Source organism: Bubalus bubalis, chromosome 7 (assembly GCF_019923935.1).
Source record: "Bubalus bubalis isolate 160015118507 breed Murrah chromosome 7, NDDB_SH_1, whole genome shotgun sequence".
Taxonomy (NCBI): domain Eukaryota; kingdom Metazoa; phylum Chordata; class Mammalia; order Artiodactyla; family Bovidae; genus Bubalus; species Bubalus bubalis.
This window is the reverse complement of record NC_059163.1, coordinates 18,448-30,858: the sequence shown is the minus strand read 5'-3', so window position 1 is coordinate 30,858 and position 12,411 is coordinate 18,448. Positions and strand designations below refer to the sequence as shown.

The 12,411-nt window shown below is 42.8% G+C and overlaps 1 long non-coding RNA gene across 1 annotated transcript; it reads left to right on the top strand.

The window, feature by feature from the left end:
* The first annotated feature begins 459 nt into the window (after positions 1-459).
* LOC123334539 lies at positions 460-11,428 on the top strand. The gene is made up of 3 exons (XR_006552554.1): positions 460-641; positions 6,653-6,846; positions 11,329-11,428. It is a non-coding gene; the product is annotated as an uncharacterized LOC123334539 (long non-coding RNA).
* Positions 11,429-12,411: the final 983 nt, after the last annotated feature.

Here is a 12,411-nt window from a genome sequence, read left to right as displayed (position 1 = left end):
TCATGTGTACAGTTCTATGGCACTAACTACAATCACATTGTTGTACACATATTTTCACCATCTACCTCAACTTCTTACATGCTTGTTGACCATTTGTGTTTTATTTGGAGAAGGGTCTATCCAAGTTCTTTTTGCATTTGAAAATTTGAGTTGTTTACAGGGGCTTGCAGCACCCCCTGGCCCAAGTCAGGTCCGCTAGGCAGTCCTCTTGGTGGCATTGATCTTGGTGAGTCCAGCCTGGCCTGGTCTCCTTGCACCGGGAGTTGGGGATCGGTGGGGGGGGGGGGGGGGGCGCTAGCGGCGTTGCAGGGGCTGCACTTTCTCCCTGGCTCTTGCAGGAGAGGGGCCTCCAGGCCCCAGGCGCCCTGGTGGGGAATCTGCGGCTCCACCTGGACGCGCGGCCCAGGCGGGGCTGGATTTGCTCGCACTGGCTGTGGCTCACCTGGGCGCAGCAGCGAGGCCCGGGGCCTCTTCCGGAAGTGGGCGTCAGGGCGGAGCGCACCTGGTGCGCCTCTCCCCAGCTCTTAGCTTGGGTCCCAGCGTGCTGGCAGGGGTCTTGGGAGCCTGAGCCAGGCGGCTGGGAGCGCCCCTTTTGTGTGCGGAGCAGGGTCGGGTGCGGACCACAGATAAGGGGACCGCAGGTAAGCGGAGGGTGGAGCAGGGAAACTCGTATTACACCCTCCCTTGGCACAGTCCCGAAGCTTCCTAACCCTAACCTTAACCCTAACCTGGCGGTCGCAGGAAGGGCTCGCCTTTGGAATAAAGGCTTTGAGGACATTCCCGAACCTACTCCATCGCAAAAAGCTCAGTCTCTCACGGTTCTACTGCATCCAGCGAGGTCTCTGCAAGCAGAACCTGAGAGCGGTTGGTCTGAGTCACCTTTAGCCTGTGGGAAGTCCAAGGGAATTATCCTGCATGGTGCTGTCACCTGCTGGGACCCCCAACCCCCATTCTGGCCGGCCGGCCCAGCCCTGCCTCCTGCACCTTTGCCGTCCTGCCGGCCCTTGGCCACCTGATGGAATGGGAAAGGGAAGGATTGCACCTTAGCCTGGCATGGATTAAAAAACCCTGGTTACCCGGGCATAAGAGAGGGGAGGACGGCAGTTTCCTGCTCTTTCATTGTGGAATCAGTGGCCGTCCTGCTGACAGGGTCCTTTCCATGGGGAGACTCTGTGCAATGAGTTTGGTGTCTTGGAACTGAATAATTAGAACGTTTAAAAGTTCTAAATTATGTGGTCCTTTAATTTAAAAACAAAACCCCTAGAACTTCTCAGTTTTTTGTAAATTGAGGTCTAAAAATTGAAGGCCTTTTTTCCTACCACTGTGGCATTCTAAGAGGTGTGCGTTTTTCGAGAAAAGAGTCAGAAAAGGGAAGGAAGCTGAAAACCCAGAGGTGCCCCTGCAGTCTGGCAAAGGCCCCGGGAGGTCACTTGTAAATGCTGAGCTGTTGGGAGCCTGCAGCCAGTCTCTTCCTGTGTCTGATGGGCACAGAACTCTGCGGGGTTGTCCTTTGCATGGGATACTCTTCTTTGTGGAAATCCAGTTCAGATACGTGTCTTGATGTGTAAGAATTTCCCAGACTAGGTCCCAGACGAATCCTGCAAGGCTAGGGGTTGCTTCCTTCATTATACCTGTCTGTTTGACTGAAAACCAGCAATGACATGTTTTTGTTTTAATCTGGTCTGTAATCTAGGCCTTAGAGTAGGCCTGGGGGATATTTCCCCTCCCCATCAAGAGGCTTGGGTTCCAGGAATGAATTATCAGGATCTTTCCTGATCCTGACTGAGTCCCTTCTCTTAACTGGGTTTCCCTAATCTTGGCTCAGAGGTTAAAGCATCTGCCTGGAATTCAGGAGACCCGGGTTAGATCCCTGGGTTGGGAAGACCCCCTGGAGAAGGAAATTGAAACCCACTCCAGTACTCTTGCCTGGAGAATCCCATGGAGGGAGGAGCCTGGTAGACTACAGTCCATGGGGTCACAAAGAGTCAGACACGACTTCAGTTTCACTTCCAATCTCCATTTAGGCACCTTTGCCCTAGGTGGCGCTAGTGGTGAAAACCTACCTGCTAATGCAGAAGAGGTAAGAGTTTGATCCTTGGGTTGGGACGATCCCTTGGAGGAGGGCATGGCAACCCACTCTAGTATTCTTGTTTGGATAATGCCCTGTGCAGAGGAGCCTGGTGAGCTATAGTCCATAGGGTCACAAATTCAGACACAACTGAAGCTACTTAGCACACACACAGAGGACCTTTGCACTGTAGACTCATGTGATTGTTTTTGCTCTTTGGAGTCCCTTTTAATTCCTTTAATTGTATGTTAGGGTCAGCTTGTGTATTTCTTCCTAAAGACCTTTTAAAATTCATAGTGAATCTTTGTATTGAATCTTCATTTCAGATTGAAGCTGCATTACACATTATTGCCATCTTAAGTGTTTCAATCACTGGAATATCTTTACATTTATTTAGGATTTTTTTTTCAGCAATCATGTATAATTTCCAGTGTGCCAGTCTTGGCATCCTATTAAATCTATTTGAAATTGTTTTATTAATGTTGATATTATTGAAAGGGAATTGTTTTTTAAATTCCTTTTCTGATTATTACTTGCTGGTGTATACAGATAAAACTATGTAATCATTTATGTTTATCAGTTTGGAAAACTTAACAGTTCATTTAAACTTTTGGTGACAATCCAGCAGTACATTAGGTTACTTGTTCTTGTTTTGGCTTTTGAGAGCTACTTCCATTGCCTCTTGTTTTCATTTAACATTTCTCTTTGTGGGTTTCTTTGCTTTGTGTTTCTTTACTTTCTCATACTTTAAGATTATTCTGGCTCATATAATTAGTCTTAGTCCTAGTCTCAGTCATTTCTTCAAAGAACTTCTTTTATTTTTTTTTAATTAATTTATTTTTGGCTATGCTGAGTCTTTGTGGCTGTATTCAGAGTTTCTCTAGTTGCAGTGAGCACAGGCTACTCTCTGTTTGCTGTGCCTGGGCTTCTCATTGCGATGGCTCCTCTTGTTCCGGAGCTTGGGCTCTAGAGCCTGCAGGCTCCAGCAGTTGTGACACCTAGGCTTAGTTGCCCCTGGGCATGTGGAATCTTCTAGGACTGGGGATTGAACTCGTGTTCCCTGCATTGGTAGGCAGATTCTTTACCACTGGACCACCAGGGAAGTTTCCTGTTCCCCTTTTATTAGAGAATGATATTAAAAACAGACATATAGGACCTAATGTACTCAGCTGACATTTAAACCTAATGGAAATATATACATGCATTCCAGCTTATCATTAAAAGTATTCAGCTAAAGGTAATTTATGAAGATGTCTCCAACCTGGTCCATTGTGACATGGATATTGTAATCTTTTTGTTTATCTGTAACTTCCCATTCCAGTGGTAAGAAGCCTGGCTTCCACCACTTGTCATGGATTGTATTCAGTGCTTGTTCCATGTGATTATTGGTACAGTAGTTTCAGTACTGTTAGCTCCTGTTTCCCTTGGGAAAGGATTCAGAGTGCACTGTTTATCTATGGTATAGATTGCCTTTGACCAGCAGATTATGTTCATTTCCAAAGTTTACTTTTGTCAGCCTATGCCGTCCTTGCCACCAACAAAGAGTCAGTTTTTTCCATGCATTTCTGAGTCATTTAGACTCTGCTGCATTCTGTGTTCCATTCTGTGACACTCTAATATCCTAAATAACTAAATTTGAATAGATTATGATTTACTAACTGAGGTCTAAAGTTCTATGGGTTTACACAAATGCACAGTGGTAGATATTCATCTGTAATGTCAGTTCAGTTCAGTCGCTCAGTCGTGTCTGACTGTTTGCGACCCCATGGACTGCAGCACACCAAGCTTCCCTGTCCATCACCAAATCCTGGAGCTTACTCAAACTCACGTCCATGGAGTCGGTGATGCCATCCAACCATCTCATCTGTAATGTATCAGATGGAATATTGAACCTCCTACCTCATAATCTTGTTCTAAGTCTGTTTTGCCTTTTTCAGAATGTCGTATAAATGGTGTCATTAGTGTGTAGACTGGATTCTTTCACTTAGCAATATACATGTAAGATTCATCCATGGTTTTTGCTTGGTTTGACGGTTAATTCCATTATATTTCTGAATACTATTCATGTGTGTTGGAGGAAAAATAATGTTCCCTTTATATTTCTCTTTTCCTCATTGAGACCTTCCCCTGCAATGAAGGGCAGATGAACTGGAGGAAAACAGAAGCTTATTACCATGCCTACCCCCTATATGCTTGTAAGGTACCTAGGAAAACCTGAAATGGCCCAAGCCTGTAACTTATATGCTGTTTTTAGCTAAGAACAAAAGAAAGATATTGGTGGGAGAGACGGAATGATTTGGGAGGTTTGGAAGGAAAACACAGTAAACAAGGGTCTGGATAGTATGCAGATTTACATCCAAGCCATCTCCATGGACTCGCTTCTCTTAAGACTTCGTTATCCTTCCATTTCTGGTACTCAGGTGGAGACAGCCTTACAAATGGAGATTTCCCTAATAAATATAAATTTAATTCCTAAAAGGGCATTTTCAAACATTGTCCTGAATCTGCTGTTTTTTAAATGTCAGTACAGAATGATCCTGATATCAAAAAGACACAACTTGGGGTGGCATATTCTGCTCCCCTTGATGTACATGTGCCCTAATTTGCTTATGAATTCATTTACAGAAGAACATTCTGATGTCTTTCAGTTTTTAACCAATTTTTAACCCAGAATAGAGCTACTGTGCATTATTTTATGCTTGTTTTTGTTTGAACAGTTTTTCAAAGCTGTTGTCTAAATACAAGAGGTGTAGCATTGCATCCTAAGATGAGTCTGTTTAGCTTTGGAAAAAACTGTCAGGCTGTCTTCCAAAGGTGGCTGTGCACGCATCCCACCAGGATCTTGAGTATGTTTTTTCATGGTTGTTTACTATCAGTGTACCCTCTGTGTTCAGGTTTCTGTTTCAGTCTTTACTAATTATTAATGGGTTTGTTTGCTCTAGAGTTCTTGGTATAATTTGAGTACAAATTATCAGATATGCATTGTTTTAAAAAAATTATTAATGTTTGGCTGTGCTGGGTCTTCATCGTGTGGGCTTTTGTCTAGTTATGGAGAGCAGGGGCTACGCTGGTTGTGGTGTGTGGTCTTCTCACTGGTGGCTCCTGTTGTTGTGGGACACAGGATCTGGGGCTCATGGGCTCAGTAGTTGCAGCTTCCGGGATCTAGAACACAGGCTCAGTGGTTGCGGTGCGTGGGCTTAGCTGCTCCACAGCATGCACAGGGATCCAACCTGCGTCTTCCGCATTGGCATGAAGATTTTTAATACTCAGCTACCAGGGAAGCCCTCAGCCGTGTTTTAGATTCTAGTTTGCCACACCTGTATCTGATGAGAGAGGCCAGTATCAAGAGGCCTGGGAGCTGGGGGTGCTCAGCCACAGTTCTGGCTGTGCCATCGAAAGCTTTGGGGCCTTTGGTAAGCTCCTCAAATTTCCTGGGACTGTTTCCTCTTTTCAAAAATGCCCTGCTGTTGGACTGTAGCCCGCCAGGCTCCTCTGTCCATGGGATTGCCCAGACAAGAATACTGGAGTAGGTGCCATTTCCTTCTGCACAGATACACATTTGGAAGATATTTTCTCCTGGTTTGTGGTTTTGATGCAGGAAGCGGGGACCCCTTCCATGGCCTGAGAGCAGGCTCTTATCTGACACTTGGAAATGAATTGTCTGAGGAGATGTGTGCTGTCAAAGCAAGAGATTTTATTGGGAAGGGCTGCCTGGGTGGAGGGCGGGAGGGTGAGGGAAGCTGAGAGAACTGCTCTGCCACGTGGCTCACAGTCTCAGGCTTTATGGGCATTGGATTAGTTTCTGGTTTGTCTCTGGCCAGTCATTCTGAATTGGGGTCCTTCCTGGTGGCATATGCATCACTCATCCAAGGTGGATTATGGCAAGGAAGATCCTGGGAGGCTGGTAAGACCTACAGATTGGAGTCTCCTATCTCCTTTGACCTTTCCTGAATTCTTCTGGTTGGTGGTAGCTTGTTAGTTCCTTGTTCCTTACCCAGGACCTCCTGTTGTAAGATGACTCCTGCAAGTGGTTTCTCTGGTGCCTGGCAAGGATGGGCGGGTGGTTTTGGTTAGTGGTTCCCCTAACACTTTGTCCTTTGGTTTTCTTGAGTAAGGGAGTGAATGTATACACTTTTAAAAGTCAGTGTTTTAATTAATTTATTTAAAACATTTTGTATATTGGCTTTTTTGTTGTGTTTTAGAACTCATCACCAGTCTCAAGGCCATGTAGATCTTTTGTTGTTTTCTAAAATGTTTATAGTTTTTAATTGAAATGTGGTGTCCGTTGCAAAGTTTGTGTTTATGTTCCTTTCATTCCGTATGGTTTTTAATCAATTGTTCCCTGGCCGTGTGTTGAGCAGTGTCTTGGAGATTTTTGGCTCCGTTTCAGTTTGGGCTTTCAGTCTGAGCGCTCACAGCAGAGCTGCTTCTGGGTGAGCCCTCTGAGGTCTGTGAGCGCGGGGCTGCCCACTCTTCTCTGGTGGCCCGCAGGGGGCGCCAACCCCCGCTCTGACCCGTGGGCACAGGACGCTTTGCCTTCAGACTGGGCTCGGTGACCAACTGGCGGGAGCTTTGTCTCCTCAGGACCACCAGGGCTCAGGCTTCTGGATAACGGGGCTGCGTCCAGGCTGAGAGGAGCGGGGTTGCCTCAGTGCCCACCAGCAACACCGCAAGAGGGAAAAATGAGGACGAAGTAGACGTTTCCTGTGTCCAGCTGAATGCTGACTGGAGGTCCATCTCAGAGGACTCAGGAAGGAAAGAGCTCCATGTGCAAAACGGTGGGTTTTTAGTTAGATTTCTGTATGATCTAGAGGATGGCCAGTGATGTTCTTTGGTGTAGGTGGCCAGTTTTCCTGTCACTGTTTCTTGAAAGGACTGTCCTTTCCTCTTCACACGTTCTTGGCTTTTCATGAACTGTCCACAAACATGTGGCTTTATTCCTGGGCTCTCTATTCTTTCCTCGAGTCCCTGTGCCTGTGTTTGTGCCAGTCCCTCACTGTTGTGGTTACTGCAGCTCCATGATGTAGTTTGAAGTCAGAGAGGAAGATGCCTCCAGGTTCATTCTTCTTTTTCAGAGTCTTTTTGGCTGTTCAGGGTCCCTAGTTGTTGCAGAATATTATTAGGAATATTCTATGAATATTTCTATGAAAAATGCCGTTGGATATTATATTTTGATTGCAGTGCATTTGCTGATGGCTTTTGTTGGAATGGACATTTTAATAACTCATTCTTCCAGTGCATGAGCATGGAATATTTGTGTTTTCTTTCGTTTCTTTATCAGTGCTTTCTAGTTTTCTGACTACTGGTCTTTTATGTCCTTGGTTAAGTTTTTTTCTTAATTTTTGTTTCTGATTGTTATTAGTGTATAGAAACACAACTGATTTTCGTATATTGATTCAGATGGTAAATTATAGTATTTTATATGATTGTAAATTGATCCCAAAGTATTCAACTTTTCTGAATGTATTCTAACAACTTTTTGTGAAGTTATGCGGGAAATTTTATTTGTAAATTCCATTTGGACTCCTTCAAGGGCAATGAACATCACAACTTCCCTTGAACTTCGTCTGGGTAAGTCTTGGCCTCTATAAGAAAGTTTCAAGCCTGTCTGATCTGATTTCCTTTTGTGGTATTGATATGGTTGTTTTGAAAAATAATTTACTTTGCAGTAACTTAAAATGTGCAGGAAACTCTTAATAATGGTAAAAGAAAAACTCACATTTGCCACATCACCTTAAATACTCCATGTGTTTTACCCAAAACGGGTGCATTCTCCTGTGGAACCAGCACATAATCTCCAAAATCAGGAAGTCATATAGTTTCTACATTATAATGTAATCCACAGCCCCACTTCCACTTTCAGCAATTGCCCAATTGTATGAATGTATCTTTTTTCCCATCCTCATCCAATTTTTTTTTAGACTGTTACTGAGATTTTCAGACATTTGGACAAACTTGGTGGATGTAAAGAAGACATGGTGAATATGGGATCTGGGTGGCCTTTTCTATGTGGATTTTTTTCACTAAAGATGTTTTTAATGTTTATTCATTTTGTAACATGTATCAATACTACATTCTTTTCCCCCATAGTAATTAAAAATAAATAACATGCCATTTACCATTTACATATTTGTAAGCATACAGTGTTGTAGTATGAACTACCTTTACTTGTTTTGCAAACCAGTTTAATAATGTGCACCTTGTACATGCTTTGGAGAAACTCAGGAAACTGAGTCAGTGACTGAAATGGCCCAAGATATCACCTTAGATACCGTCTTCATCTAAAAACAAAACAGGGGCTTCCTGGTGGTCCAGTGGCTAAGACTGGACACTCCTTAAGAAGGAAGCCCAGGTTCCATCCCTGATCAGAGAACTAGATCTCCCATGCCACAACAAAGAGTTTGCATGCTGTAGCTAAATATCTGGCTTGCCTCAATGAAGGTCAACCTGGCTCAGCCAAATAAAAAAACAAATAAATATTAAAAAATAAAACCAAAGGAAAGGAAGGGTATGGTTGTTGTACAGATTTACATGTTAGCTTTCCCTATTGATAAAAAAAAGAGTTTCACAAGACTGTCATCCTTCTATCTGATATATACAGAGAATTCCTTAGAAATGAGATTTCTCTTGTAAATGTGACTCAGAAGAGCCATCTTGAACTTGGGCTTCAGAGGTGATCATGTGCCCTCTTTAAAAAAAAAGTTAATTAAGTCCAACTAATTCTCACACTGAAGGGGTATATTTTGGGGTAGCATTTGCTCCCCTTCACTTTGGATGTATCCCAGTTTGCTTACATAGTCATCTACCGAAGACATCCTGATATTTGAAAGTTTTTAGCTATTAGAAGTAGAGCTCCTGTGTATAATTGTGTGATAATTTTTGTCTGGACATTTTTTCAAAGCTGTTTACTAAGTACTAGACATGTAGTGTTCAGGTCACAGGTGAGCCTTGTTTAGCTGAGGAAAAATCCAGTTAAGTTTCTCTGTGGCATGTGGGATCTTCCTGGGTAAGGGATCGAACTTGAGTGTTTTGCATTATCAGGCAGATTCTTTACCACTGAGCCACCAGAGAAGTCCCACCCTGTGCCCCCCTTTTTTGAGTTTACTGGATCTAATAGGTGTGCAGTGCTACTTCACTGTTGTTTTAGTTTGTAATTTCCTTATGATATATGATTTTGAGTATTTTTGATATGCTGATTTACTATCTTTATATTTTCTTTGGCCAGGTGTTCAGATTTATACATTTTTAATGAGGTTGTTTGTTCCAGATTTTTTGGTATAATTGGAGTACAATCCAGAAGTAGATTTTTTTGGGGACACCTTTGATTTCTCCATGATTCAGTGAATGTTGTCAGCTTGATCTCTACACTTACAGTAATAAAAGAACCATTGCTATTTAGAATGCGGGGGCTTTAGGGAAGTCATTAGGTCATGAAGGCTTTGCTTTGCCCTCATGAACTGAATTAGTGCCTGCTCATGCTTAGTCATGTCCGACTCTGTGACCCCATGGACTGTAACCCGCCAGGCTCCTCTGTCCATGTGGTTCTCCAGGCAAGAATACTAGAGTGGGTTGCCATTTCCTGATCCAGGGAACATTCCCTACACAAGGATCATACTCAGGACTCCTGCACTGCAGGAATATTCTTTACTTTCTGAGCTACTAGGAAAGCCCATGAACTGGATTATTGCCCTCATAAAAGAGCCCAGGGCACTTCCTTGCCCCATGTGATGTGTGGGCACAGCAAAAAGACAGCCATCTACAAACCAGGAAGAATGCTTTCATCATAACCCAATCCAATCTTAAACTTCCAGCTTTCAGAACAGTGATAAATAAATGCTTATGTTATAATTACTATAACAGCCCAAACAAGCTAAAGCAATCATTAACATAATGTTCAGATATCAACAGTTTTCACCAGAAGACTATACATGAAAGAATGTGTTCTGTTAGATTGCACTTGTGTAAAATTCAGAAAAAGACACAAACTTTGTAGAGTGCTAAAAGTAAAGATTCCTCTAACTTGAGTAATACTGACTCAGAGAGAAGAGGAGAAGTTTGTCTGATGTAGTGTTGGTCTTCTACTTGGTGTAGAAGTTTGGTCATAAAGGCATTTTTACTTTGAAAAAATTCAATAAATTGTTAACTTATGTTTTGTGCACATTTTGAATGTGTACTGTAAACGTTTGAAATATATTTAAAATGATACTACTCTTCAAAGAAGCAAAACCTCCTTTGAATATGAAAGCAGTCTCTTTGTCTACTGAAGGCAGAACATACTAGTTTGCGAGGGCTGCAATGGCAACCCACTCCAGTACTCTTTCGGGGAAGGTCCCATGGATGGAGGAGCCTGGTGGGCTGCAGTCCACGGGATCGCTAGGAGTCGGACATGACTGAGAGACTTCACTTTCACTTTTCACTTTCATGCTTTGGAGAAGGAAAAGGCAACCCACTCCAGTGTTCTTGCCTGGAGAATCCCAGGGACGGGAGAGCTGGGTGGGCTGCCGTCTATGGGGTCTCACAGAGTCGGACACGACTGAAGCGACTTAGCAGCAGCAACAGCAGCAGCAGCAGCTATAACTAAGTACCACAGACTGGGGTGGCTTAAACAAAAGAGACTGATTTCCTTCCAGTTTGGAGGATAGTAATTCAAGATCAAAATGTTAGTAGGGTTGGTTTCATTCTGAAGCTTCTATCTGGCTTATAGACACCCATCACCTCCTGTGTCTCTCACAGTGTTTCCTGTGTGCATTTTTGTGTTCTAATCTCCTTTCTTAAAAAAGATACCAGTCATCTTGGGTTAGGATGCACTATTTGAACCGATTCCAATTTAATTTCCTCTTTAAAAACTATATCTACAAATTCAGTCATATTCAGAAGTACTGGAAGTCAAGATTTTGATATGTGGATATTAAATAAACTTTTCAACCCATAACCCAAAGTGAGATGGTAATAGGTTGTGGCACAAAGTTATGATAATTGTGTGGAAGAAATTGTGTTAAATTGGATTAAGCAAATGTTATGGGTAACAGAATATAGCATGAGTATCGATGGCAGACATCAATATTATGATGTAGACTTCCTAATGTGTGAAGGAAAATATTGACACGGAATCTAAAAAAGAAAAGCACTAGAAACCAGTTGGGCCCCATGGCAAATCTGCATTGTACCCAATTGTTATTTCTCCAGAGAACTCATTTAGTGCAAAATACTGTCTAACAAAGCAATTACTTAATACTCACCTATATGTATAATCTCTTAAGGAAATGGCATTAATCTACAAATATATAAATCCTGCCTGCATTATTCAGCAGAAGAGCCATGACACTGATGCTCTTTCTAAAATGGCTCTTCCTTCAAAGGTATGTAGACTTCTGTATTATACATTTATTTATAACCATCAAAACTCTGCTTTCTTATTTGGGCAATCATGTGCCAAAACTAGACTTATGATTCATAAATGACAAGAAAGAAAAAGCAAATACCAATGATGAGAAAAATGTGGATATTTACTATTTTAGGTACTATTACTTATATAATTCTTTGAGTCATTTAGGTGGATGGTAAGGAATATATTGAATGCCATTCTCTATGATTCTTTACTTAATGACTCATGCTGCTACTGCTAAGTCACTTCAGTTGTGTCTGACTCTGTGCGATCCCATAGACAGCAGCCCACCAGGCTCCCCCGTCCCTGGGATTCTCCAGGCAAGAACACTGGAGTGGGTTGCCATTTCCTTCTGCAATGCAGGAAAGCAAAAAGTGAAAGTGAAGTCACTTCAGTTGTGTCCGACTCTGTGCGATCCCATAGACAGCAGCCCACCAGGCTCCTCCGCCCATGGGATTTTCCAGGCAAGAGTACTGGAGTGGGGTGCCATTGCCGTCTCCTAATGACTCGTAGCTACCATTTATTGATGACTGCCCAGTCCATGAATGTACAAAGTGTCAGAAATGACTGAGCATGCACACAAACACACACAGACATGTATGGAGAACTGTACGTTCCATAGTGCATACTTTCTGTTGCATAATCCTCAAAATGAACCTACCCATATAAGGAATCCATTTTGACCAAAAAAAAAAAAAAAAAAAAGATGAAGCCCAGAAATATTAAGAAACATTGTCCAGAGTGCATGGATCAAAATTGTTAAAGCCAGAATGGGAATTCAACAAGTTCATGCCATAGCCCATGTTTTTATCAGTAAATTCTACTCAGTTCAGTTCAGTCACTTAGTCGTGGCCGACACTTTGCAACCCATAGACTGCAGCACGTCAGGCCTCCATGTTCATCACCAACTCCTGGAGTTTACTCAAACTCATGTCCACTGAGTTGGTGATGCCATTCA